The sequence below is a fragment of the Salvelinus namaycush genome, chromosome 3 (assembly GCF_016432855.1).
Source record: "Salvelinus namaycush isolate Seneca chromosome 3, SaNama_1.0, whole genome shotgun sequence".
Taxonomy (NCBI): domain Eukaryota; kingdom Metazoa; phylum Chordata; class Actinopteri; order Salmoniformes; family Salmonidae; genus Salvelinus; species Salvelinus namaycush.
The window spans coordinates 79,805,526-79,831,668 of record NC_052309.1 but is presented as its reverse complement, the minus strand read 5'-3'; the positions used below and the strand labels follow the sequence as shown (position 1 = coordinate 79,831,668).

The window sequence follows — 26,143 nt, the reverse complement described above, 5'->3', positions numbered from 1 at the left end:
CATCACACAACACCTCTTCTCCTCCTGCTCCTCTCTCTGCTCCTCACGGGGAAACCTTGCTCCTGCAACTGAGGCTGCCTCTCACAGCCTGCTGCCTGCCTGACGTGGTGAGTCGAGTGGAGACGCGTCACGGGGGTGGGGGGGTGAGTAGGGGGCTGGGGAGAATGGAGGGGGAGGTGTGGAGTGGAGGGAGGGGGTGGAGGCGGTTGGTTGTAGTCCTAGCAGCGTGACGAGGCTAGCCTCCGGTTAAACTGCTGTCACCCGAGTCTGGAGGTTGACGGCAGGGGGAGGATGCAGCGAGGAGCCCTGTCTCCCTACTGTCTATACTGAAAACTAGTGAGACAATACATGGATGGAGCCAGCGGAAGAGAGCGAGAGAGTGCTTTAGCAATGTAAACATATGTTCCCCATGCCAATAAAGCCCCCTTGAATTCAGTTGAGAGATGAAAGACTGAAGGAGAGGTGGGGATTTATTTGCACATTCGATCACCATGCCTCCCTCTTCCCTCTTCAGAGAGATAGAAAGAAAGAGACAGAGAGAGAGAGGGAGTGTGTGTGTGTGAGAGAGAGAGAGAGAGGGTTTTGAATGAGGGAGGAGAGGATAAAGAGAGAGGAGAGGGGGCAGGGTCTGAGGGAAATGGCTTAGTAATGATAACTAGAAGGCTAATTATTATTAAGAGGCAAGTTGGAGGAAAAGAGGAGGAGGAAGAAAAACACAACCAATGAACAGCCTCTCTGGCCCCACATGTGTGTTTATGAGCTTCAGAGCTTGTGTGTGTGTGTGTGTGTGTGTGTGTGTGTGTGTGTGTGTGTGTGTGTGTGTGTGTGTGTGTGTGTGTGTGTGTGTGTGTGTGTGTGTGTGTGTGTGTGTGTGTGTGTGTGTGTGTGTGTGTGTGTGTGAGTCTCGCACGCACGCACGCACTCACACACACACACACACACACACACACACACACACTGTCAGACAGTATTGTATGCACATACACATCTCCCTAAACCACATAGTCTCGCACGTACGCACGATGTGGTTCAGGGAGATGTGTATGTGCATACAATACTGTCTGACAGTGTGGGTGTATGTTAGCGTAATGACAATTCAGAGCGGTGTGGGTACAGGATGTCTGATAATAGTGTGTGGGTACAGGATGTCTGATAATAGTGTGTGGGTACAGGATTTCTGATAATAGTGTGTGGGTACAGGATGTCTGATGATAGTGTGTGGGTACAGGATGTCTGATGATAGTGTGTGGGTACAGGATTTCTGATAATAGTGTGTGGGTACAGGATGTCTGATGATAGTGTGTGGGTACAGGATGTCTGATAATAGTGTGTGGGTACAGGATGTCTGATAATAGTGTGTGGGTACAGGATGTCTGATAATAGTGTGTGGGTACAGGATTTCTGATAATAGTGTGTGGGTACAGGATGTCTGATGATAGTGTGTGGGTACAGGATGTCTGATGATAGTGTGTGGGTACAGGATGTCTGATGATAGTGTGTGGGTACAGGATTTCTGATAATAGTGTGTGGGTACAGGATGTCTGATGATAGTGTGTGGGTACAGGATGTCTGATAATAGTGTGTGGGTACAGGATGTCTGATAATAGTGTGTGGGTACAGGATGTCTGATAATAGTGTGTGGGTACAGGATTTCTGATAATAGTGTGTGGGTACAGGATGTCTGATGATAGTGTGTGGGTACAGGATGTCTGATAATAGTGTGTGGGTACAGGATGTCTGATAATAGTGTGTGGGTACAGGATGTCTGATAATAGTGTGTGGGTACAGGATTTCTGATAATAGTGTGTGGGTACAGGATGTCTGATGATAGTGTGTGGGTACAGGATGTCTGATGATAGTGTGTGGGTACAGGATGTCTGATGATAGTGTGTGGGTACAGGATTTCTGATAATAGTGTGTGGGTACAGGATGTCTGATGATAGTGTGTGGGTACAGGATGTCTGATAATAGTGTGTGGGTACAGGATGTCTGATAATAGTGTGTGGGTACAGGATGTCTGATAATAGTGTGTGGGTACAGGATTTCTGATAATAGTGTGTGGGTACAGGATGTCTGATAATAGTGTGTGGGTACAGGATGTCTGATAATAGTGTGTGGGTACAGGATGTCTGATAATAGTGTGTGGGTACAGGATGTCTGATAATAGTGTGTGGGTACAGGATGTCTGATAATAGTGTGTGGGTACAGGATGTCTGATGATAGTGTGTGGGTACAGGATGTCTGATGATAGTGTGTGGGTACAGGATGTCTGATGATAGTGTGTGGGTACAGGATGTCTGATAATAGTGTGTGGGTACAGGATGTCTGATAATAGTGTGTGGGTACAGGATGTCTGATAATAGTGTGTGGGTACAGGATGTCTGATAATAGTGTGTGGGTACAGGATGTCTGATGATAGTGTGTGGGTACAGGATGTCTGATGATAGTGTGTGGGTACAGGATGTCTGATAATAGTGTGTGGGTACAGGATGTCTGATAATAGTGTGTGAGTACAGGATGTCTAATAATAGTGTGTGGGTACAGGATGTCTGATAATAGTGTGTGGGTACAGGATGTCTGATAATAGTGTGTGGGTACAGGATGTCTGATAATAGTGTGTGGGTACAGGATGTCTGATAATAGTGTGTGGGTACAGGATGTCTGATGATAGTGTGTGGGTACAGGATGTCTGATTATAGTGTGTGGGTACAGGATGTCTGATAATAGTGTGTGGGTACAGGATGTCTGATAATAGTGTGTGGGTACAGGATGTCTGATGATAGTGTGTGGGTACAGGATGTCTGATGATAGTGTGTGGGTACAGGATGTCTGATGATAGTGTGTGGGTACAGGATGTCTGATTATAGTGTGTGGGTACAGGATGTCTGATAATAGTGTGTGGGTACAGGATGTCTGATAATAGTGTGTGGGTACAGGATGTCTGATAATAGTGTGTGGGTACAGGATGTCTGGTAATAGTGTGTGGGTACAGGATGTCTGATAATAGTGTGTGGGTACAGGATGTCTGATAATAGTGTGTGGGTACAGGATGTCGGATAATAGTGTGTGGGCACAGGATGTCTGATAATAGTGTGTGGGTACAGGATGTCTGATAATAGTGTGTGGGTACAGGATGTCTGATTATAGTGTGTGGGTACAGGATGTCTGATAATAGTGTGTGGGTACAGGATGTCTGATGATAGTGTGTGAGTACAGGATGTCTGATAATAGTGTGTGGGTACAGGATGTCTGATGATAGTGTGTGGGTGTTTGTGGAAGTGTGTTTGGCAGGTGTGTTTGTGGAGGGCTGATGCATCTTTGGATGTTTTTCAGGGGTGGGGGTTCAGAGGTTGGATGAGAGGAAGAATTGATGTACACATGTGTGAGTGCATTGTATGTGAGTGCGGAGGGAGCCGAAGGGTGTGTGTGTGTGTGTTTACCAACGCGCGTGTGTTGGTGTTATCTGTGTGGGCAGGGCTGCAGCCACACTTATCCTCTCTTTCTCTCTCTCTCTCTCTCTCTCTCTCTCGCTCTCCTTCTCTCCCTCTCCCGTTCTACTATCTCCCTCTCTCTCGCTCTTTCTCTAATGATGGCGTTCCACCAGAGGTTTGCAGCGAAAAGCAGAGCTGCCACCGTACGTACACGTGATCGCCCCAAGGACACCACCCCACTGTGCCCTTCTCTCCACCCCTGCTTATTACAACACCCCCCTGCAGAGGCCCACACAACAACACAGTCAGCTATAGTAACCCAGTGAAAGCCTCATGCTTCGCATCGACGCACTCTCACCTTCCTCCTCCGAAACATGGCGCCGTTGACCAGCACCTACCAATGTGTCCGGGCTGCTCGGAGCGCGGCGATCCAGCCAGCGGACTTTCCCAGAAACCCAGGACGCCCAGTTCTCCCAGTGTGAGCTATAAAGATTATTTTGCTGGTGTCCTTTCAAAAGCTGACAACAAACCCTGCGGCGTGGTCCAAATCTCAGCTGCCCATATGGCCCAAATCTGTCCATCTATTCTCCCGTTAGCTGATGACGGGGTACTCACTAACGGTGAGTAATTAGTCACGTGGGTTGACGTGTAACACTTCTTGGCCCACGTTTATAGCTGCTCAAAGCAGGACTGGGGAGGAACATAGAGGACCATTTTTGTCCAGAAGAATGTTTGATGCGTGCGATGGATTTCAAGCATACCATATCAAGAATAAACAGTGAATTATTGCATTAAAATAGTAAAAATGTTAATTAGTTTGCCTGCAACATGTTATAGGTGTTACAGGAACCATTATTGAGTTTGAGCTGCTTAATGTTGATGTGAAATCAATATCAGACAACTATTTCACTCTGATCAATACATTGAGCTGATTGCAATGTTCCAACCGTAATAGACTTAACGGGTTGGACAAAATATAGGTTTATCAGGTGAAGACCCTTTTAAAAAGGGTATTGCAGACTGCAGTGCTGAGTTGAAAGTCTCACCTGTTTGTCCATAGTGGCTCTCCGTAAGGGCACGCCAGGGGGGTCCGTGGGATGCATAGCACTTCCTGTGGTGTAACGTGTTCCATTGACTACAGGGGAAAATATCAGAAATGTCATTGAGATGATTGACAGATTAAACCTGCTCATTACTGAATCAGTTCAGAACGATAAACAGATGGGGGAATATACAACTCCTTCATGTGAAGGACTGGGTATCAATCCATTATAGTGAAAAGGTCAGGTTGTGCTTATGTCTTAAAGTGACATCTTAATGTTATGGAGTCGTTTGCATCCTAACAGTAGGGAATAATACATCCCCATTCATCATCCAGACAGGAAGCAGTTTGCACTCCCTTATATCCCTTCATCCCAGCTCCAGTCCATCTCACTGGGCTACAGCTCAGTACACAGCATATCTCATAGGTGTTTTTATCTTCTTCTCCCTCTGGCCCATAAGAAAACAATGGCCTTCAAATAATGCCAACAGCCTAAAGGAGATGTTCCTGTGTGTCTGTATGTGTGTGTGTGTGTCTGGGTTTGTGTGTGTGTGTGTCACAGCCCTGCATATGTCTACGGTAATGTCCCTACTCACATCCTACAGGGTTCTAATGGTTCCTCATCAGCCGTGATTCATGGCCTGTCGCTGCATATCAAGGCAGCCCATCTCAAAATGAGCTAGAGTAGTTATTACAGTTGAAGTCGGAAGTTTACATACACCTTAGCCAAATACATTTAAACTCAGTTTTTCACAATTCCTGACATGTAATCCTAGTAAATATTCCCTGTCTTAGGTCAGTTAGGATCACCACTTTATTTTAAGAATGTGAAATGTCAGAATAATAGTAGAGAGAATGATTTATTTCAGCTTTTATTCACATTCCCAACGGGTCAGAAGTTTACATACACTCAATTAGTATTTGGTAGCATTGCCTTTAAATTGTTTAACTTGGGTTAAACGTTTCAGGTAGCCTTCCACAAGCTTCCCACAATAGGTTGGGTGAATTTTGGCCCATTCCTCCTGACAGAGCTGGTGTACCTGAGTCAGGTTTGTAGGCATCCTTGCTCACACACGCTTTTTCAGTTCTGCCCATACATTTTCTATGGGATTGAGGTCAGGGCTTTGTGATGGCCACTAAAATACCTTGACTTTGTTGTACTGTTCTATTTTTGTTTCATCAGACCACAGGACATTTCTCCAAAAAGTATGATCTTTGTCCCCATGTGCAGTTGCAAACCGTAGTCTGGCTTTTTTATGGCGGTTTTGGAGCAGTGGCTTCTTCCTTGCTGAGTGGCCTTTCAGGTTATGTCGATATAGGACTCGATTTCCTGTGGATATAGATACTTTTGTACCTGTTTCCTCCAGCATCTTCACAAGGTCCTTTGCTGATGTTCTGGGATTGACTTGCACTTTTCGCACCAAAGTACGTTCATCTCTAGGAGACAGAACGCATCTCCTTCCTGAGCGGTATGACGGCTTCGTGGTCCCATGGTGTTTATACTTATATACTATTGTTTGTACAGATGAACGTGGTACCTTCAGGCGTTTGGAAATTGCTCCCAAGGATGAACCAGACTTGTGGAGGTCCACAATTTTTTTGGCTTCTTTTGATTTCTTTTGATTTTCCCATGATGTCAAGCAAAGAGGCACTGAGTTTGAAGGTAGGCCTTGAAATACATCCACAGGTACACCTCCAATTGACTCAAATGATGTCAATTAGCCCATCAAAAGCTTCTAAAGCCATGACATAATTTTCTGGAATTTTCCAAGCTGTTTAAAGGCACAGTCAACTTAGTGTATGTAAACTTCTCACCTACTGGAATTGTGAGGCAGTGAATTAGAAATGAAACAATCTGTCTGTAAACAATCGTTGGAAAAATGACTTGTGTCATGCACAAAGTAAATGTCCTAACCGAGTTGCCAAAACTATAGTTTGTTAACAAGAAATTTGTGGAGTGGTTGAAAAATGAGTTTTAATGACTCCAACCTAAGTGTATGTAAACTTCTGACTTCAACTGTACATCAGCATGACTCCTGAAGGAAGCTGAGCACCACAGCCATGTAAAGACACAACATAATGACTCCTGAGGGAGGCTGAGCACCACATCCATGTAAAGACACAACATAATGACTCCTGAGGGAGGCTGAGCACCACAGCCATGTAAAGACACGGCATAACGACCCCTGAGGGAGGCTGAGCACCCCAGCCATGTAAAGACACGGCATAATGACCCCTGAGGGAGGCTGAGCACCACAGCCATGTAAAGACACAGCATAATGACCCCTGAGGGAGGCTGAGCACCACAGCATGTAAAGACATGACATAATGACCCCTGAGGGAGGCTGAGCACCACAGCCATGTAAAGACACGACATAATGACCCCTGAGGGAGGCTGAGCACCACAGCCATGTAAAGACACGGCATAATGACCCCTGAGGGAGGCTGAGCACCACAGCCATGTAAAGACACGGCATAATGACCCCTGAGGGAGGCTGAGCACCACAGCCATGTAAAGACATGACATAATGACCCCTGAGGGAGGCTGAGCACCACAGCCATGTAAAGACACGGCATAATGACCCCTGAGGGAGGCTGAGCACCACAGCCATGTAAAGACATGACATAATGACCCCTGAGGGAGGCTGAGCACCACAGCCATGTAAAGACACGACATAATGACCCCTGAGGGAGGCTGAGCACCACAGCCATGTAAAGACACGGCATAATGACCCCTGAGGGAGGCTGAGCACCACAGCCATGTAAAGACACGTTATAATGACCCCTGAGGGAGGCTGAGCACCACAGCCATGTAAAGACATGACATAATGACCCAGCTCTACTTCACACATAATGGAGCGGAGACCAGGCGAATAGGGATCAGAGGGGGATACTCTGTTAGAGAGACATATACAGAAATATATATCAAGGGATCAAGCTATTTTACGAGGTCTCAGAACAACAGTGTGCTGAAATGGAATGGTATGAAGTCTCACTAGGTGGGTATCTGCGGTATCATCAACAGAATGCTCTGCTACAGATAGGGAGCCCATGGCGGTGCAGTCATACTTATTCTAGAGCCCATGGCTGACTCCATGAATGCTTTGCATTATCCAAGCAGACTGAGTTATGGACTCAGATACAGGCAGTGTACTCTGAGCCCACCTCCTGTTCAACACTATTTCACCCTCTCTAACCTTACCCCCAATCTGCCCAATCCCTAACTTCCTGGGGCTCGTCTCCAGTGCCGGGCCGGGCATCCGGAGCCCAGGGAGGATCCGGGCTGGACTAGCCAGGCAGAGAGATCCTTCAACCTGGGCTCCATTACTGCCCGCGCCCCTTCTGGGAGGATTAGCCTTGTCTGGTCTGACAAATCCCTACAGCTGGCTGTTCTCTCCCTGGTTGTTCTCCCAGTGTGTGGAGAGAACATGCCAGCAGTGGAATACCATCTACTGGCCTGGGATGGTGTTCCTCAGACATACAGTAAGGAGAGGCAGAACCTGAAATGCCCCTAAATAAGCCAACAAGGGTTCCAGCTAGCTCGGTCAGGTTAGATTGCTAAGGCTTCAGTTGTACAGCTACTACACAGTGAAGAAGAGGAATTGCTATATCGATGCAAGCAACACTTTTGACACTTATTTAACTCAATAGATATGGTAGATTTAAATCAGAAGAGGCTTGATGTTACCTTCTGGTAATGAGTTCCGTTGTGCCGGTGGTCTCACTGGGGTTCCATAAGTAGCGGAGGGCCGTTCCCATGTTGTTTCTGGAAGGACACATAAATGGTTAAAGCCAAATGAGGAGTAAGGCACAATGGACACACAGTTCCACAGTTTCCCTGAACGCTGAATGAAACTCCAAAGAACACAGGTGGAGAGCACAACCATTCAGAAATGTTCATGAAGTATTGTAGAGGACATGGTCACACAGGACTATAGCGGGCGACTACAGTGTTCTGATAATCAGTGTTCTCTTTTAGTTGAGAACAGAGAAACAAGAAGAGAATACTTGAAATGAAAAGTATTGAAATGAATGATTCATTTGCAGAAAAAACTATTGAGATTCTTGACATTCTCTCAGAATGTTCCCGGCATCAAAGAAACATCATTACAGTTAGTGGAGCAAGAAGTCCTTTGTTATCTGGACAGTGTTAGAGATGCTTTCTGACTATCAATCAGGCAGAGACACTGTATATACAATGATCTGATAACATCGGTACATTACAGGCTCTTGAGTAATAAAAGTGTTCGATTTGCTTGAAAATACAACTGAGTGCCCTTTAAAAATAGCATCTCTAATCAGTGTAATTCAAAAACACATTCTAATCATTATGCAGTTAAATTAAAGTCCATAATAGAATTCAGTATAATAATGAGTGTTACAGCATATGGTTTTATAAAATAGCCCCTGGGTCTTTATCTCTACTACAGTGTGTGGTGTGCCAAGGTGCAGTGTTCTGCCAGAGTGTTGGAGCTGCCGTGGGTGAAGCCTGGCTTTGTCCTGTGGGAAACAGTCTTTTTCTCTGGCTCCTATCCCATTGAGGGACACACACGCACGCACACACACACACACAGCTCTGTCTGTGTAGTGCAGAATCATACCACCAAATGAAAAGGGTCCGATAAGCATCTCAATGAAAGGTTGGCTGCCTATTAGCCCTGGTATTAAACAAGCAGGTATTTCTTCTGTCTAGTTAACAGGGGTTGTTTAAATGTCATTACACAGGACGGCTTTGTGGAACACATGGGTTGAGCTGCTGAGGTACCTGCAGCAGTGGCTGCCATCACCACACATTTGGGCTAATCAGATGAAAGTGGAGATGTTAAGCCCTCCTTCAGATGAATGGGCTGGAGAGATGTTGATGATGGGGAATGGTAATGAGCTCTCTGAGACGGCAGCATTTCACAGCAGAATTGGAAACTATGGTTACGAAACAAAACACTGACAAATGGAACTGATGGTTTCTGATTTAAAAAGATGTGAACCTACACACTGGAGAAGGCTGTTAAGGCAAACATCTGTGAACGCTAACCTGACGCAGTAAAAAAATAAAAAAAAATAAAAAAATGAGGTAAGTGTCACGCCCTGACCTCAGAGAGCCTTTTAATTTCTCTATTTGGTTAGGTCAGGGTGTGATTTGGGTGGGCATTCTAGTTTTTCTATTTCTTTGTTGGCCGGGTATGGTTCCCAATCAGTGGCAGCTGTCTATCGTTGTCTCTGATTGGGGATCATACTTAGGCAGCCTTTTTTCCACCTTTAGTTTGTGGGATCTTGTTTGTGTGTAGTTGCGTTCTGCACTGCATTTCATGTAGCTCACGGTCGGTTGTAGTTAATTTTTTTGTGTTCATCAAATAAAATGATGTACGCTTACCACCTTGGTCTGATTCTTCCATCAACGAACATGACAGTAAGCTTTATGCGTGTGGACGCATCACACTTTTTTTGCTCGTGAAATTATGAAATATGTATTGGTTCCAGCATAATCGGGCAGATTATATAGCTACAGTAATAATGCAGATATATACATTATATATACATAGTCAGAGGGGTATTGTAGAAATCTATGGTGCTGGCAGAAGGTGAATCACAGCCAATAGGAGTGGAGGATCTGACAGATTTCTTCCACCCTCCTCATAATATTGATCCTCCTCTCACATGAGTGAGCATGTCAGTAGGGTTGTGGTGGAGCTGTGTGCCTGGCTTACCTTTGCTGCCGGTGTTGACGTAGTACCTGCATCCCTCGGGTGACATGTAACATCTCCAGCCTTGGGGAAGAGGGACACTCTTAGTCTCATCCCCCGCTGCAGGGCTGGTGGCCGCTGGCTTCTGTCACAAACATACCACTCGTTTCACTACCAGATAATTCATACTCCTGAAGTTCTGACTTGTTGCACCCTCGACAACTACTGTGATTATTATTTGGCCATGCTGGTCATTTATGAACATTTGAACATCTTGGTCATGTTCTGTTATAATCTCCACCCGGCACAGCCAGAAGAGGACTGGCCACCCCTCATAGCCTGGTTCCTCTCTAGGTTTCTTCCTAGGTTTTGGCCTTTCTAGGGAGTTTTTCCTAGCCACCGTGCTTCTACACCATCATTGCTTGCTGTTTGGGGTTTTAGGCTGGGTTTCTGTACAGCACTTTGAGATATCAGCTGATGTAAGAAGGGCTATATAAATACATGTGATTTGAGAAGCTGGGACTGTTTCCCAGTCTTGCTCATGAGTAAAAATATGAACTATTCATTGAGAAATGTTGATTTTGTTCTGTTTTTTTACTGTAATTGATTTGCGCACTTGATTAATATACATAATATTCCATACTACGTATCTGCATATCAAGGAGGGGTTGCATCAGCCTCTAATGTTCCCAATTAGCAGTGTCTGCTAATTTCTACCCAGTTACAGTACAAAGTACTCCCACATTTCTAAAGCAGGCTGATTGCAGGCGCAGACACAGCTGTGTATGAAAGATCTGTTTTAATTAGGAACAATGTCATAATTAATATAATAATTCATTCAGGAAATATTGAACTGTGGCAAGGAATGGGAAAGCTTGTTTGATTGTAGGAAGGGTGTTATTTTCTTTGAACCCTTCATGTGGTTGTTGGTAAACTGAGAAGACCCCACTGCTGAAAGAGACAAAAGAAAGCCCCATTGCACTCTGCAAACCGCCACCTAAACAAGCCTAATGGAACAAAATTAGAGCTCTTTGACAACACAGATCAGCTTTATGTTTATCGATGAGCAAAGGAAGCAAACAAAGAAAAGAACACCCTCCCTACATTAAACATGGGCAGGTTTGAAAATGCTGTGGCTTTTCTGCCTCTGGTACTGGGGGCCTTGAACGTGTGCAAGACATCATGAAATCAGCAGATTACCAAGGTGTTCTGGAGTGCCATGTTCAACCCAGTGTCCTAAAACTGTGTCTCTGTCAGTGGTGTAAAGTACTTAAGTAAAAATATTTTAAAGTACTATTTAAGTCGTTTTTTAGGGTATCTGTACTTTACTATTTATATTTTCGACAACTTTTACTTCACTACATTCCTGAAGAAAATGATGTACTTTTTACTCCATACATTTTCCCTGACAAAGTACTCATTACATTTTGAATGCTGAGCAGGACAGAAAACGGTCCAATTCACACACTTATCAAGAGAACATCCGTGGTCATCTCTACTGCCTCTGATCTGGCGGACTCAGTAAACACAAATGCTATGTTTGTAAAGGATGTCTGAGTGAAGTGTGACCCTTGCTATCCGTAAATAAAAAAAACAAGAAAATTGTGTCGTATGGTTTGTTTTAAATTATTCATACTTTTGATACTTAAGTATATTTAAAACCAAATACTTTTAGACTTTTACTCAAGTAGTATTTTACTGGGGGACTTTCACTTCTACTTTTTTTTATTAAGGTATCTTCACTTTTACTCCAGTATGAGAATTGGGTACTTTTTCCTCCACTGGTGTCTGTTGAAGGTTGTGGGTCTTCCAGCAGAACAACAACCCAAACACAAAGCACCCAGGAATGGTTCAAGAATAAACACTGGACTCCTGCAGTGGACAGCAATGAGTCCAGATCTCCCATCATAAACCTATGGTGAGATCAGAAAACAGCAGTTGGTGAAAGGCATCACTCAAACATTGAAAAATTTGATCAGTTTGCAGCTGAAAAATGGGCCATATTGCCATGTGCAGCAACCCCATTGATGATTACAATAAGTGTTTTTTTGCAGTTATGTTCGCCAAAGGCTGTTTAACCAAGTATTAGCTCCTGGGTGCCATTTAGTTTGTCCATGCCATTTGTTGAAATTTTCTCAAATAACATTGTAAACTTAAGTTTACCCCCAAAAATTGGTTCTGCAATGTTGACAATCCAATAAAAAAATGGTTCAGTGAAATGCTGACTTACAATAGTGCAAAAAAGGTGTTAGGTGAACAATAGGTAAGTAAAGAAATAAAACAACAGTAAAAAGAAAGGCTATAAAAGTAGCGAGGCTACATACAGACACTGGTTAGTCAGGCTGATTGAGGTAGTATGTACATGTAGATATGGTTAAAGTGACTATGCATATATGATGAACAGAGAGTAGCAGTAGCGTAAAAGAAGGGTTGGCGGGTGGCGGGACACAATGCAGATAGCCCGGTTAGCCAATGTGCGGGAGCACTGGTTGGTCGGCCCAATTGAGGTGTACATGAATGTATAGTTAAAGTGACTATGCATATATGATAAACAGAGTAGCAGCAGCGTAAAAAGAGGGTTTGGGGAGGGTTTGGGGGGGGCACACAATGAAAATAGTCTGGGTAGCCATTTGATTACCTGTTCAGGAGTCTTATGGCTTGGGCGTAAAAACTGTTGAGAAGCCTGTTTGTCCTAGACTTGGCACTCCGGTACTGCTTGCCATGCGGTAGTAGAGAGAACAGTCTATGACTGGGGTGGCTGGGGTCTTTGACAATTTTTAGGGTCTTCCTCTGACACCGCCTGGTGTAGAGGTCCTGGATGGCAGGCAGCTTAGCCCCAGTGTTGTACTGGGCCGTACGCACTACCCTCTGTAGTGCCTTGCGGTCAGAGGCCGAGCAATTGCCGTCCCAGGCAGTGATGCAACCAGTCAGGATGCTCTCGATGTTGCAGCTGTAGAACCTTTTGAGGATCTCAGGACCCATGCCAAATCTTTTTAGTTTCCGATAGGCTTTGTCGTGCCCTCTTCACGACTGTCTTGGTGTGTTTGGACCATTCTAGTTTGTTGTTGATGTGGACACCGAGGAACTTGAAGCTCTCAACCTGCTCCACTACAGCCCCGTCGATGAGAATGGGGGCATGCTCGGTCCTCCTTTTCCTGTAGTCCACAATCATCTCCTTAGTCTTGGCTACGTTGAGGGATAGGTTGTTATTCTGGCACCACACGGCCAGGTCTCTGACCTCCTCCCTATAGGCTGTCTCGTCGTTGTCTGTGATCAGGCCTAGCACTGTTGTGTCGTCTGCAAACTTAATGGTGTTGGAGTCGTGCCTGGCCATGCAGTCATGGGTGAACAGGGAGTACAGGATGGGACTGAGCACGCACCCCTGTGGAGCTCCAGTGTTGAGGATCAGCGTGGCAGATGTATTGCTACCTACCCTCACCACCTGGGGGCGGCCCGTCAGGAAGTCCAGGATCCAGTTGCAGAGGGAGGTGTTTAGTCCCAGGATCCTTATCTTAGTGATGAGCTTTGAGGGTACTATGGTGTTGAACGCCGAGCTGTAGTCAATGAATAGCATTCTTACATAAGCAAACAACATCCATTCCGATGTGCTGTTATTTTTTAGAAGCTATTCTTTTCGGCTCACAGTGCTTTCTTCAGGGCTTTCACAGTGCCTTCCCTTGGTTGGAGGGTGTTATTCACAATGATTCACTATCTGGATAAATAACAATAACAGCTTCTTGGACCTTATCAGCAGTTCCCAGAAGGCTCATACACACCCATACAGCTCCTGGTCACATTGCGACTGCAGAATTTACTTCAGTGTACTTTATAAGGCAAAAGTCCTCTTTAATCTACAGGGATGGCCTGACCGACGATTCATTGTCATTAGCAACAGTGTGTTGCCCAGTCAAAGCTGTCTGCTGTATCTGACAGAGGGCCTGCTGAACTCTGCCTGTACCACTTCTAACATGGTGACTGGCTGCTAGTCACGACCCTACCCCAGATCCACTGAGGAATGTGGGGACAGAGGGGGAGGAGAGGGGGAAAGGGAGGAGAGGAAGGGAAGGATATTAATGGAATGATAAAGCAGAGAGATCCTTCTGATATCTACACTCGTTTGAAGTACAAGATAAAAGGGATTCCTTTCTGTCTCTCTTTCTGATATAAAGCACTGGGCTTGCAGTGAGCAGTTTGCAGTGAGTACAATACAAAGCGCCTCGTCTTCATTGACGAGCCATGCTGTGCTGCAGGAAACTGTCCTCAGTCATTTATCATGAGCTCATAAAATGCATTATCCTTCCTCATGCTCCCAATAAGGACATACTGTATGTGATTACACTATGTCAGACAAATCATGAACATACTGTATCACCAAGGAGCACAATGTCCATTAGCTTAACATAAATCAGACTTTATACAAGTATAATGGCCACTACTAACCCTGACCTAATGCATCTTAGGCAGCATACCATCCTCTGAACCATGGAATAGCAGTGAACTGGTACTTTTTGCCGTAGACATGAATCGTTAACTAATTAATCCTCCCAGAGAGATGTAAATGATAGATTCTTATCTTGAGATTTGTATCATATGTGATTTATCTCACTTTCCTGAGCTGTAGCGATTTCACGTCCCCTGGCAAAAAACTGTTGAATAAAGCGGAACGGCGTCCAAGCTTTCAAAGAATTTAAAAGGACAAAATCCTCTGGATATCTCCTGCCAAATCCCACAATCCTCTGGGGTGATGCTCCCACTGCAACCCCTGGGAGGAGGCTCTTTATAGAGTATACTCCCCTCCAGTATCCTCAGTTCCCATTGAATACCAACAAAGCAACAGGACAGGCCCTCTCCCACCACTACAGAGGAGAGTCTGGGCTCTTGCTGTTAGCATGCCCTTCTGTGGCTTCATTGGTATGACTGGGAATGAATGAGAGCATTAACCCCACTTTGTGCTACCTGCAATAGGGAGATTATTATAGTGCAGCACCTGAAGCTGGTTAGAGACAGGGGTACTAAAGGAAGAGCCTGGCCTAGTGTTAAATCCTCACCGCTGACTGATTTTCTCTACACTCGGCTCTGCATGTCAATGTATCTCTCTGCCTATTGTATCCATCCTACTTAGGGCCTATCTCTCTCACTCAGTGGTGTGGCCCGGTGGGCAAAGCCCTCTCACTGTCACTCCAGGAAGTCTTGGTGGTGCACCGAGTGCCCTGTAACAGTTTTAAACTCCAAATTGCTTTCAACAGCAAATGACCATTCGCTAAGCTCCGGCCCAGAATTTCGCAGTGCGACAACTGTCGAGTCCGACACATTGGACAAGCTCACTTTCCAATTGCATGAAAGCCAGTGAGGGCTATGGCAAAAACTGAGTTATTAAAAAAAAAATGAAATAGCTTAATAATTGAACAGTGCAAAGGGAGTATTGTGATTCCTGAAGTGCAGAGTCTGTTGATGGAGTATTTTTCGAATCTGAAATTATACTTTTGTTACATTGTATAACTTGTTTTCAAAAAAATTATGTTAGCTAGCTAAGTTAGCAATGTTATGAATACAACTCTCATCTGCTGTCGAGATCACGATACGATTTGAGAGCACTAGTTAGTTCCAGAAGTGGTTATAGCTTTGACTGCATGCTGAGTGAATTCAGCGCCACTCAGTGGTTAGCTACACTACAAACATTACCAGGTTCCCTTGAAGCAATTGTAATGACAGTCCACCACAACATAACCAAGAGTTAGTAAGGCGTAGTCTGTGTAAGGCGTAGTCTGTGTTTAACCCACTGAGGTAGGGTTTCATTTCATTATATATTCTAAACAGTTTGAGATCATTTTGAGAGGATTTCGCCAGTGGTTGAATGGGGAATTGGGCTTCTTGGGAAAATGTTGCCCGAGGTTGCAACAGTAACCAAAGGGGGCAGGGCTTAGCGAAAGGTAATTGGGAAATGTTCCAGAGAACGAGAGTGGGAGGAATAGATGAAATCACACTGCAAATGTTGTACTTGTGCTAGCTTTGAGTCATCAGTCAATCGAGTTGTCATTGTATGACCCTTTGTTTAGAATGTCTACATACTGAGGTGATTTCAAAAACACTGCATCTGCATTGATTCAACCTGCTACCTCAGGCTCTGCTATGCACATAATATCTTCCATTCTGTCCAATCAAATCAATTAAAATGAAGGCACTGTGGTGCTTGTTGTCAGTCACCCACATTTGTGTACATGTTAAATAATATATTGCAACAAAATGTTGCATTCAAGTTCAGTAAGGTAAGTGACTCTTAATCTGAAACACTCACAAAACAGTAGACTAAATGTAATTCGTTTTTACATGATTTTCTCTGTGGCTCCAGGGCATGTACAGTACTAACTGTACTGTAAGTTTCAGGAATTATGAGAAAAGTCTTGTAAAACAACATACCGTAACTCCACACATGATAATGATAAAAAGGGGCGAACATGGACAAATCAGTGAGCCTTGTTTCTTACACAGGCTAATGAATGTGACAATAAACAATCCAGACTTCATTTAACAGGTTCTGTTTTTTTCTTTCAAGGGAACAGAGCCTTCCTGAAGACACAGAAGAAGAGGGAATTTGACTGAGCTAGGAGAGCAGGGTGGCTGAGGGACAGAGGGACATTTAAAACCAACAGTGAAGATCAAAGTGTTTTGGCAGGCCCCCCCACAGGGCACACATTGTGCTGCAGAAGAAGCGAGATATGAGAGCTATATCTGGACAGAGACAGACAGACCATGTCTAAGCAGAATAAAAATCCACCAAACTCAAAAGGATGAGAAATAAAATACAACTACATCCGACACAAAGGCTTGAACAGAGCCAATGAATCTCCTGTACCCATTCTGTCTGACTACCACAATTGTTGCAACAGTGTTCCATTGAAGAAACTCATAAATGTCAAAAAATGTAACACCGCACATAAAGTACTGTCAAAAATGTCACTGATAACAGAGACGGATAATAATAGCATTAAAAACAAAGCCTTACCATGTTGGGCTGAGACTACGTCGTAAGGAAGCAAACAGCCAAATGAGAGAAGTGTCCGTTAACTAGTCACAGTGAACATTGAGTGGGACAAGGCTCTTTTAGAACCAGGAGGAGGAAACATTAGTCACACATATGGGTTCTCATTACTGGCCAGAGTGACCCGGCACCCCGGGTCAAAGCTAAGACATGGAAGGAATGGACAGACACTAAACATCTTTCTACTCCGCCTCTTTTCTTTATTTACAAGACAAAGAATAAAACGGTCCAGGAAGAACCATCTTGTGGTATGAGACGTTTTCTATGAGTCTTTGTTAGTGTCCAGCAGATGTAAGGGTCTGGAAGCCTGTTCCCAGATGCATCCAGGGCCCTGCTCCATGGCAGGCCACACAATGGCCAACACTGTGAGACAGAGCTGTGAGGCACTCGCAGGCAACAAGGCCCGTTTGTGTTGGTCCGTCCCTCCATTTCTTATAAATCAAATTGACCCTGTGTGAAGTGTGTTCGAGCTGCCACACTCCCCTCTGATACTGACTGATTGTGACTGACTATCTCTAAGATGGCATGCAGCAGGCCAGGCTACATCATCTGGCAGCTGGCTAGACAGAGATCTAAATGAAAAAGCGATAAGAACCAAAGAAGACAGCAGACACATTTTCAATCTTTAGAAACCCAACTTTCAAGCAGAGTCGTCCTGTTCAACATCAAGTTCATTTACAGCCAGGATGTCTGACATGTCCTTAAGAGCTCATCAAGGCCATGGGGGACTATTTGTGTGGAATATGTTTATATGGCCTATTTATTTTGTCCTCATTATCACTCGGCTTATTGCAAATCAGAACAAAGGCTTACATTACCTATAAGACACAGAACTCATACTCAGCATTAAGCCTGTTACAGTAGTATATCTTGTACGCAATGTGCACTATAGGGACGGCTTCATGATGAGATTCTTGAGATGTTGATGATTGACAACATATGATAATGTCTGAAACGAACACGTTGTCCTCCTGCGTTTTGAATATGAGTTAGAAGAACACATAAGCTCACACTAAACGTTTCATAAATGAGGACACAGTGTTTCTTGTTGACTGAACTTGTTGATAAGTGGCAAAGCACCGTTTATTAGCTCCAGAGCATACTTCAATGGAGTGTTTCATGTTTTCAAACAATCTTCACTGAAGGAGCAGCAAGAATTCAATGTTGGTTCTCTCGTCTGATATGAGGGGTATAAAACACAAACATACGCCTACAGCAGCTGTGGAGTATCTGTATCTGATCAGTTAATGAGTGGATCAGACTGATCAGTTAATGGAGTTAATGAGTTGATCAGACTGATCAGTTAATGAGTTCATGAGTTGATCAGACTGATCAGTTAATGAGTTCATGAGTTGATCAGCCTGCAGAGCATAATAGTCCCTTTTCAGATTGCTCAACTTTCAAATACACTTCATATACTGTACCTTTGATCTCACTATTGTAAAGTGTACTGTATATACATATATACATCACTTGCGTGTGTGTGTGTGTGTGCATGCATGCGTGTGCGGAGAAGGCCTTCTAGTCAGGCAGGCCCTATTACTGTACATTTTGAAAAGAAAGACGACAGGTTTGAAAGGCTTGCTTATTGTCATCGACATCTTGTACTAGAAAAGCTTTTCACATCAGAATGTGATTGATGTGGCTAGTTAAGAACAAGGAGTTGCTTAAGCTCAGTAAGTAAGCACCCTCTTGTGGAAGATAACGGTGAAACTAGCAGTGTGATGCTTTCACTCATACAGAATGAAAAGGAATAGCCTTTAGAATATTTGATTTGACAATTTAAAATCCATAAAATGTTACACCAAGCAACAGATACATAAATAAACACAGTATCTGACATCTCAATACATGATCTGTAATTCTTCAAATTGAATTACGTTTGTCACCGCAAAGCACAATATTCAGTGTCCAACAACTTGAACTACAATGTCTTATTTGATCGTTCTCAGTTTATGTATGTATTCATTAATTTGTTATCCCATACATTCATTGTGTAAGGACACCTTGTGTGTGAATATTAAGTTCAAAGCCCTTGCAGACTAGGCTATCCTGCTGTCCATGACATATCAAATGTTCAATCAAAGTGAAATACAAATCCTGCTTCGTTAATTTCTAGTTGGCATACACTTGGATGTCACTATGTGAGTACACTGTCCTATCGCTCACCTTGCTGTGACATTGCACTCTACAGTCACATGGTATAATAACATTCTGATGAAGCCTTGTCTTAAAGGGATACTTCGGGACTTTCCCAGAGTGAGATGAACTTGTGGATACCATATTTATGTCTCTGCGTGCAGTTTGAATGAAGTTGCTAACAAGCACAAATGCAAACTAGCGTTAGCTCAATGACTAGCAGTCTATGAATATCTGCTAGCATGCTAGTCTGATATGGAATATTTAGTAGATGCCTTCTCTGATGCCTTTTTGCTGTCAATAAACTGCCCCTCTGGGATAGCACTGGTATTCAGAATTCTGTATCTGTTGGGGAAACAGTCCACATTTATCCTTGAGCTCATGTTTGTTGAATCGTTTTTCTTATAGGTAACAGAGATCGATGAAGGATTTGCCTCTGCTTGAAGTCAGTATATATAATCCTGCTTGGGAACCCCTTCCTGCAGATCCTGATACCCTCCAGCACCCTCCAGCACACCGGTACAGCACAGCTGATGCAAAACGAGGTAGTGTTCCATGGCCCCTACATGGAAAGGCAGAATTCTGTCAGGTCAGGCAGCCTTGAGAGCAAACAACCCACATTACATGTTTCAAACCTTTACATACCTGGTGTTTTGGTCTCGTTTGGGATGATCCATCTCACAAAATGGGGATGTTTGGACCTCAGGTTAGACATGAGTGTCACGTTCGTCATATTGAGGAGACCAAGGCGCAGCGTGATATGAATACATTCTTCTTTAAATAAAGGAAGAATACTGAACAAACTAACAAAAACGACCGTGAAGCTAAATAGACCGAGTGCTGACATGCAACTCCACATAGACAACTACCCACAAAACCTAAATGGAAAATGGCAACCTAAATAGGATCCCCAATCAGAGACAACGATAAACAGCTGCCTCTGATTGGGAACCAATTCAGGCCACCATAAACCTACATTACCTAGACATACAAAATCCCCATAGATAACCAAAAACCCTAGACAAGACAAAACACACATACCCACCCTCGTCACACCCTGACCTGACCAAAATAATACAGAAAATATAGAAAACGAAGGTCAGGGCGTGACAATGAGATTGTTGAGATTTCCCTGAGGGAAGGTTATGAAATGATAAAAAATAATGAACAAGCAAAACAATGCTCACTGAATTGTGCATGGAAATGTTCTGAAGTCTACATACGATCATTAGATGGGTATACGTGTTCATAGGAGTAGGGGGAAACAGTTTTACCCTGAAAAGTGCAGAGACAGTCTGGAAAGAGGACCCATAATGCTGATGTAAACTCACCATTAACTAAGACAAAAGTTGCAAGCAACTGAGACAATAGTTTCAGGGCAGCTTTCGGTACAGTTGTCCACAGTGTCATTCAGCGGGTCCTTGTTCTTCTCCAGCCAGCCACCGATGTTGTAGTCCACACTGTCAGCGTAGTGCACCAGGGTGAAGTGGGCCTCTGCCTTGGCTTTGGCAGGCTTGAGCTTCTGGAAGTAGCTGTTCTTCCCAAGATGCTGGTCGTAGAGTTTGTTCTTGAAGGAGCAGTCTGTTGCCTTTGGAAACATGCATTCTTCTTCAAGGATGGAGAAAATACCCATTGGCTGTGGAAGATTTAGTGTAACGGGTTTAGAAGAACCAAGGTATAGAAGTTCATTGTTTTGATCATGTCTGTCTACTAAATTTAAATATTTTGCTTGTGAATTACTGTCAATAAACAGATGTTTTTCAACTCTGTCCTGTTGATCCTAACTTATTGAATCCATTAACAGTTAGACTGTAAAGAGTGACTTAAAGGAAGCCTGAAAATGTCACAATACCTTCTCAATAAGCTCAATGCAGGCAGCCAAGTCCATACCAAAGTCAATGAACTCCCAGTCTATTCCTTCCTTCTTGTTCCAACAAAAACATGTGGTGATTGAAAAACTATTGCAGTTTCTCATTAGTGAAGTTGATGCAGAGCTGTTCCAGGCTGTTCATCTGCATGGTTTACAAAATATAATTAAATAACATACAATCAATTATTATGTTGTTGTAAATGTGTTTCAAATGAGGAGTCCACTCATACCTCAAAGATCTCAAAGCCTGCTATGTCCAGAATGCCAATAAAATGCTGTCTGGGCAATTTGGTGTCTAGCTGCTGGTTTATTCTGGTCACCATCCACAAGAACAGTTTATCATACACTGCCTTAGACAGGGCACCCATGGAGTTATTCACCTGCAAATGAGACAAAACACATTTCAGGACCATTAAAATTTGTGAGAGTTGGGCGAGGGTCACTCATGTCTGTACACACTTTAATGTAGTTGTCATACCTGTTGAACTGTCTGTCCTTTGGTGACATATTCATTCCCGACCTTCACTCTGGGATAGCACACAGCCTTCAGTAAATCAGCAGAGTTTAGGCCCATGAGGTAGGCGACTTTGTCAACCACTATTGGATACATGAGACAAAAAATATGAGTGGATTCTGGCTGTGGATAAGTGAAGATTTAATTAGAATGTCTAAATAAGTCAAAATCAAAGACTGCTGACCCTCAGTGCCATCAGGCTTTGCCTGTTCCTCACACTGCTTCTGCTTGAACTTCCTGTTCCCATGATGCATCACAGCACCAGTCAGTTTGTAGATCCCAAGTTTCTCCTCTGCATTGAAGCCTAGGATATCAATGGCACTTTATTGGGACAGATATTGGAGCTCAGTCAAACACATATAAACATTTAATCAGTCCCTAAGACAATCTTATACAGTACAGTTGAGGGCTTTCTATTATGTTATCAATGCAGTTATCTTCCAAGCTGTGTGGGTAATATAAAGATATGCGATATAAGGTACAGGTGGACTCACATCTGTGGCCATGAGCTCTTCTGTGTCATTGATACTTTGCACCGTTATTTCCCCCTGACTGATGAAAGGGTAGTCATATGGGTTGGTGGTGATGAGCAGCATCACTGGTGAACATGATAGAGAAGGTGATTATTTACCATTGGGGGTTATATTGGTGTTGGAGGCTGAACTCACAGTACAGCACATTTTCCAGATTGCATATTGCAGCCCTCTTTTATATGCAAAACATTTAAAGAGGCAATCTGTAGTTCAAACAACAACAAAGTGGTCAACCTACCACTGTTTTTGGTAAACAGTTGAGGGATGGGGCTGGGGAAATATAACCACTCTCAAATTCATAGACAGAGCTATGGATGTGAGGACTGACTCGGCTATACAGTTTTTATTTACAATTATATTGTTTTACTCCATTGGTCATAAACAATCCTATATTTTGGGTTCAGATGGGGTACGACAGTTGACCTAAGCTCATGAGGCATTTATTCTTCAAGAATCAATGGGTATATATCATTAATTTAAAAGTACACAAATGGATGTAGCAATCGCAGATTGCCCCCTTAAAGTAACCAATAACCTTGCAGTCCAAAACTACAATTACTGTGTATGGCTTTACATACCTGCTAGCATTACTCAACTTACCAATTAACTCAGGCTTCTTATTGGACATGATCTGGTAGAAGATGTGATAACTCCTTTCTGCTTGGAGCTGAAACGTTACCCTGGATTTTTCCAATAGGTCTAAAGAAGGAAATCATAGAAATCAAAGGACATCTTGTTCCAATCCACAGCAATGACCTTGTATTTGCAAAGAAAATAGGCAAGCAAACTCACAAGTCTCAATATCAGCTGAGGACAGCTTCCCCTTTGTTCCAAAGTGGATGCGGAGGAATTTTCCCTGTATGTTTTCCAAATATTAAATTGTTTTTAAAACGTCACATTTCAGCTAAGGTGACTGGTTTATGAATGCATGCCTGGCTATATGTTAACCCTATATGCTCATAATGCATGTTGATCAAACCCACTCACAAAGCGAGAGGAGTTGTCGTTCCTCACTGTCTTGGCATTCCCAAAAGCCTCCAGCAGAGGGTTGGCCTGGATGATTTGATCCTCCAGGGTTTCCTTTGAGAATAAAAGTGTTGGTAAGTATGAGTAAATCCACTTTACAGAAAATACAATAGAAATTACTTTTGCAACAGAAAATGCAATAGAGGGAACTATATACATCTTATGTTAATGTAGCATGAGCATGGATAGAACCTGATGTTTTCCATTGATTTCCTTCTTATCACTTCCTCCAGCCATTGCGATTGTGGCAAAATACTGGATGACACGCTTTTTGTTTACAGTCTTCCCTGCACCAGATTCTCCACTGTCAAAATCAAGATTGAACAACACAATTGAGAGTAATAATGTAAACTTTCCTAATAAATACAGTTCTTTACAGAGACAGACAATTAGTAACAGCATGTGCAACAGTACATACGTGATAAGGATGGACTGGTTTTCACGATCTGTTGAAAGATAAAATCAGTGGTGGAAAAACTACCCCATTTTCATACTTGAGTAAAAGTAAAGATACCTTAACAGAAAATGACTCAAGTAAAAGTGAAAGTCACTCAGTAAAATCTACTTGAGTAAAAGTCCAAAAGTATTTTGTTTTTTAAATATACTTAAGTATTAAAAGTAAATGTATTTGCTCAAATATACTTAAGTATCAAAAGTAAAAGTATAAATCATTTCAAATTCCTTATATCAAGAAAACCAGACGGCACAATTTTCTTGTTTTAAAAATTTATGGATAACCAGAAATCATTTACAAACAAAGCATTTGTGTTTAGTGAGTCCACCAGATCAGATGCAGTAGGGATGACCAGGGATTTTCTCTTTAAGTACGTGAATTATACAATTTTCCTGTCCTGCTAAGCATTCAGAATGTAAGTACTTTTGGGTGTCAGGGAAAATGTATGGAATAGAAAGTACATTATTTTCTTTAGGAATGTAGTGGAGTAAAAGTAAAAGTTGTCAAAAATAGAGATAGTAAAGTCAAGTACACCCCAAAAAACTACTTAAGTAGTACTTTCAAGTATTTTTATTTAAGTACTTTACACCACTGGATAAAATTGCCTGTTAAGTATACTGTAATATCTTGCTGCCACAATATGATACATCACGAAATGAAGATTATACCTGTTAGCATAAACTGCTAGGCATTATCAGAGATGGAGAAAATGTGGGGTGGGACCTCCTGGCGCTTCTTGCCCCGATAGCCAGCCACCACCTCTGGGTTGTGGACCGGGAGCCGCTTATAGGGGTTCACAGTCACACAGAACAGCCCAGAGTAGGTCTGTAATAGGGGAACAACTCACGTTATGTCATTTATGACGTTATCTGATTGAACCCATGAAACTAGTTGGTAGATGTTTTATTGACAATGCAATTAAAATACGTATGTATGACTGAGTTGAAATGTAATCTGATCTGTGTCTGCTTACATAGATCATCCAGGCAGCGTAGCGCTCCTTGAGGTTGAACAGCACGGCTGGCTCATGGAGATGGGTCAACATGGCCATGTCCTCGATCTTGTCAAATTTAGGAGGGTTCATGGGGCTGATGTCATCCGGATTCACTGTGACAACCTGCAACATGATCAAATAAAGGAGAGGGCAGTTAGGGGAGGCAAGTTTCCATACAAATAACGAACCAGTTGCATTCTAGAATAACAACTGGATGAAACTGCATCGAAATCATTCCACGGTGGCATAATTAACTTTTTATTTAGCATGCAAAAAGGCTTAGAAATTACATGTACTCTGAATATCAGTCACTCTCACATAGTAAGTAAAATATATCATGCTTTCCCACTGGGCAAAACTGGTTGAATGTTGTTTCCACGTCATTTCAACAACAAAAAATGTATGCGATGACGTTTAATCAATGTGGAAAACTGATTGGATTTGAAAAAAGTCATCAACGTAAGTGAATATTGTATTTTTTTAACCCAACTTGTAACCATGGTGGAATGTTTTGTTGACTTCACTTTGAATTCACGTTAGCTGACAACTCAACCAAATGTAAATGAAAACTAGACGTTAAACTGACGTCTGTGCCCAGTGGGTTAGAACATAGTTATATGGTCAGATGTTCTAGAACATTTGATATGTACTCACCCTCCCATCCTCAGTCTCCACTATGACCTTGGAGATGTCTTGGCTCTTGATTTTGCCTTTCACATACTCCACCTTTAGATCTGCCACAAAGCAGGCCGTTTTGGCATCAAATGGCTTGACCTGTGCAGCAGTCCTCTCCCGCTCCGGCTTGCGGAGGTACGAGGCAGCCACCCCAAATACTTCCATCTCAGCATCACTCATTTTCTAAAGTTGTGTAGTAAGGAGACAATTGATTATACATCATATGCTTCATATTGATCTGTTGGTCATGGATTAAACTATAAAAACAAATAATTGCAGAAATTCTCTATATTCCTTGAGAAGATCCAATAAACATCAAAGGCCTAATTATATGATTTGGTCTATTCTTACCTGAGTGTTGCAGTTACAAAATCTATGATCACAGTAGGACAACCCCTGGAGTTCCAGAAACGTGACAAAGACTGTATGGATGCTCTCTCTCTATGGATGCAACCTCTACTTTTGTTAAATGTTTGCTGTCTCAACAGTACGCCAAAGACATAACTCCAATGCCCTGCTGTCATCGCACTAACAATATTGTTTATAAGGGATGGCTTGGTTTTTTCTATTTGCTTGACAGCTTCTCTATATTTGGATAAAAATCTAATCTGGCTCATACGCCACCGTGGAAAAGTAAAGTATGTCCATTTTGTATTTTCAACTGTCTATCTATAGCTGTATTGTGTCACATTTAAATGTTTTCATTTGTAACCCTGCAGCCTGCCCATTAAAAAGCAATGATGGC

At 43.0% G+C, this 26,143-nt stretch overlaps 1 pseudogene; it reads right to left on the bottom strand.

The window, feature by feature from the left end:
* Window positions 1–2: 2 nt before the first annotated feature.
* Window positions 3–25,578, bottom strand: LOC120044054 (annotated as a pseudogene).
* Window positions 25,579–26,143: the final 565 nt, after the last annotated feature.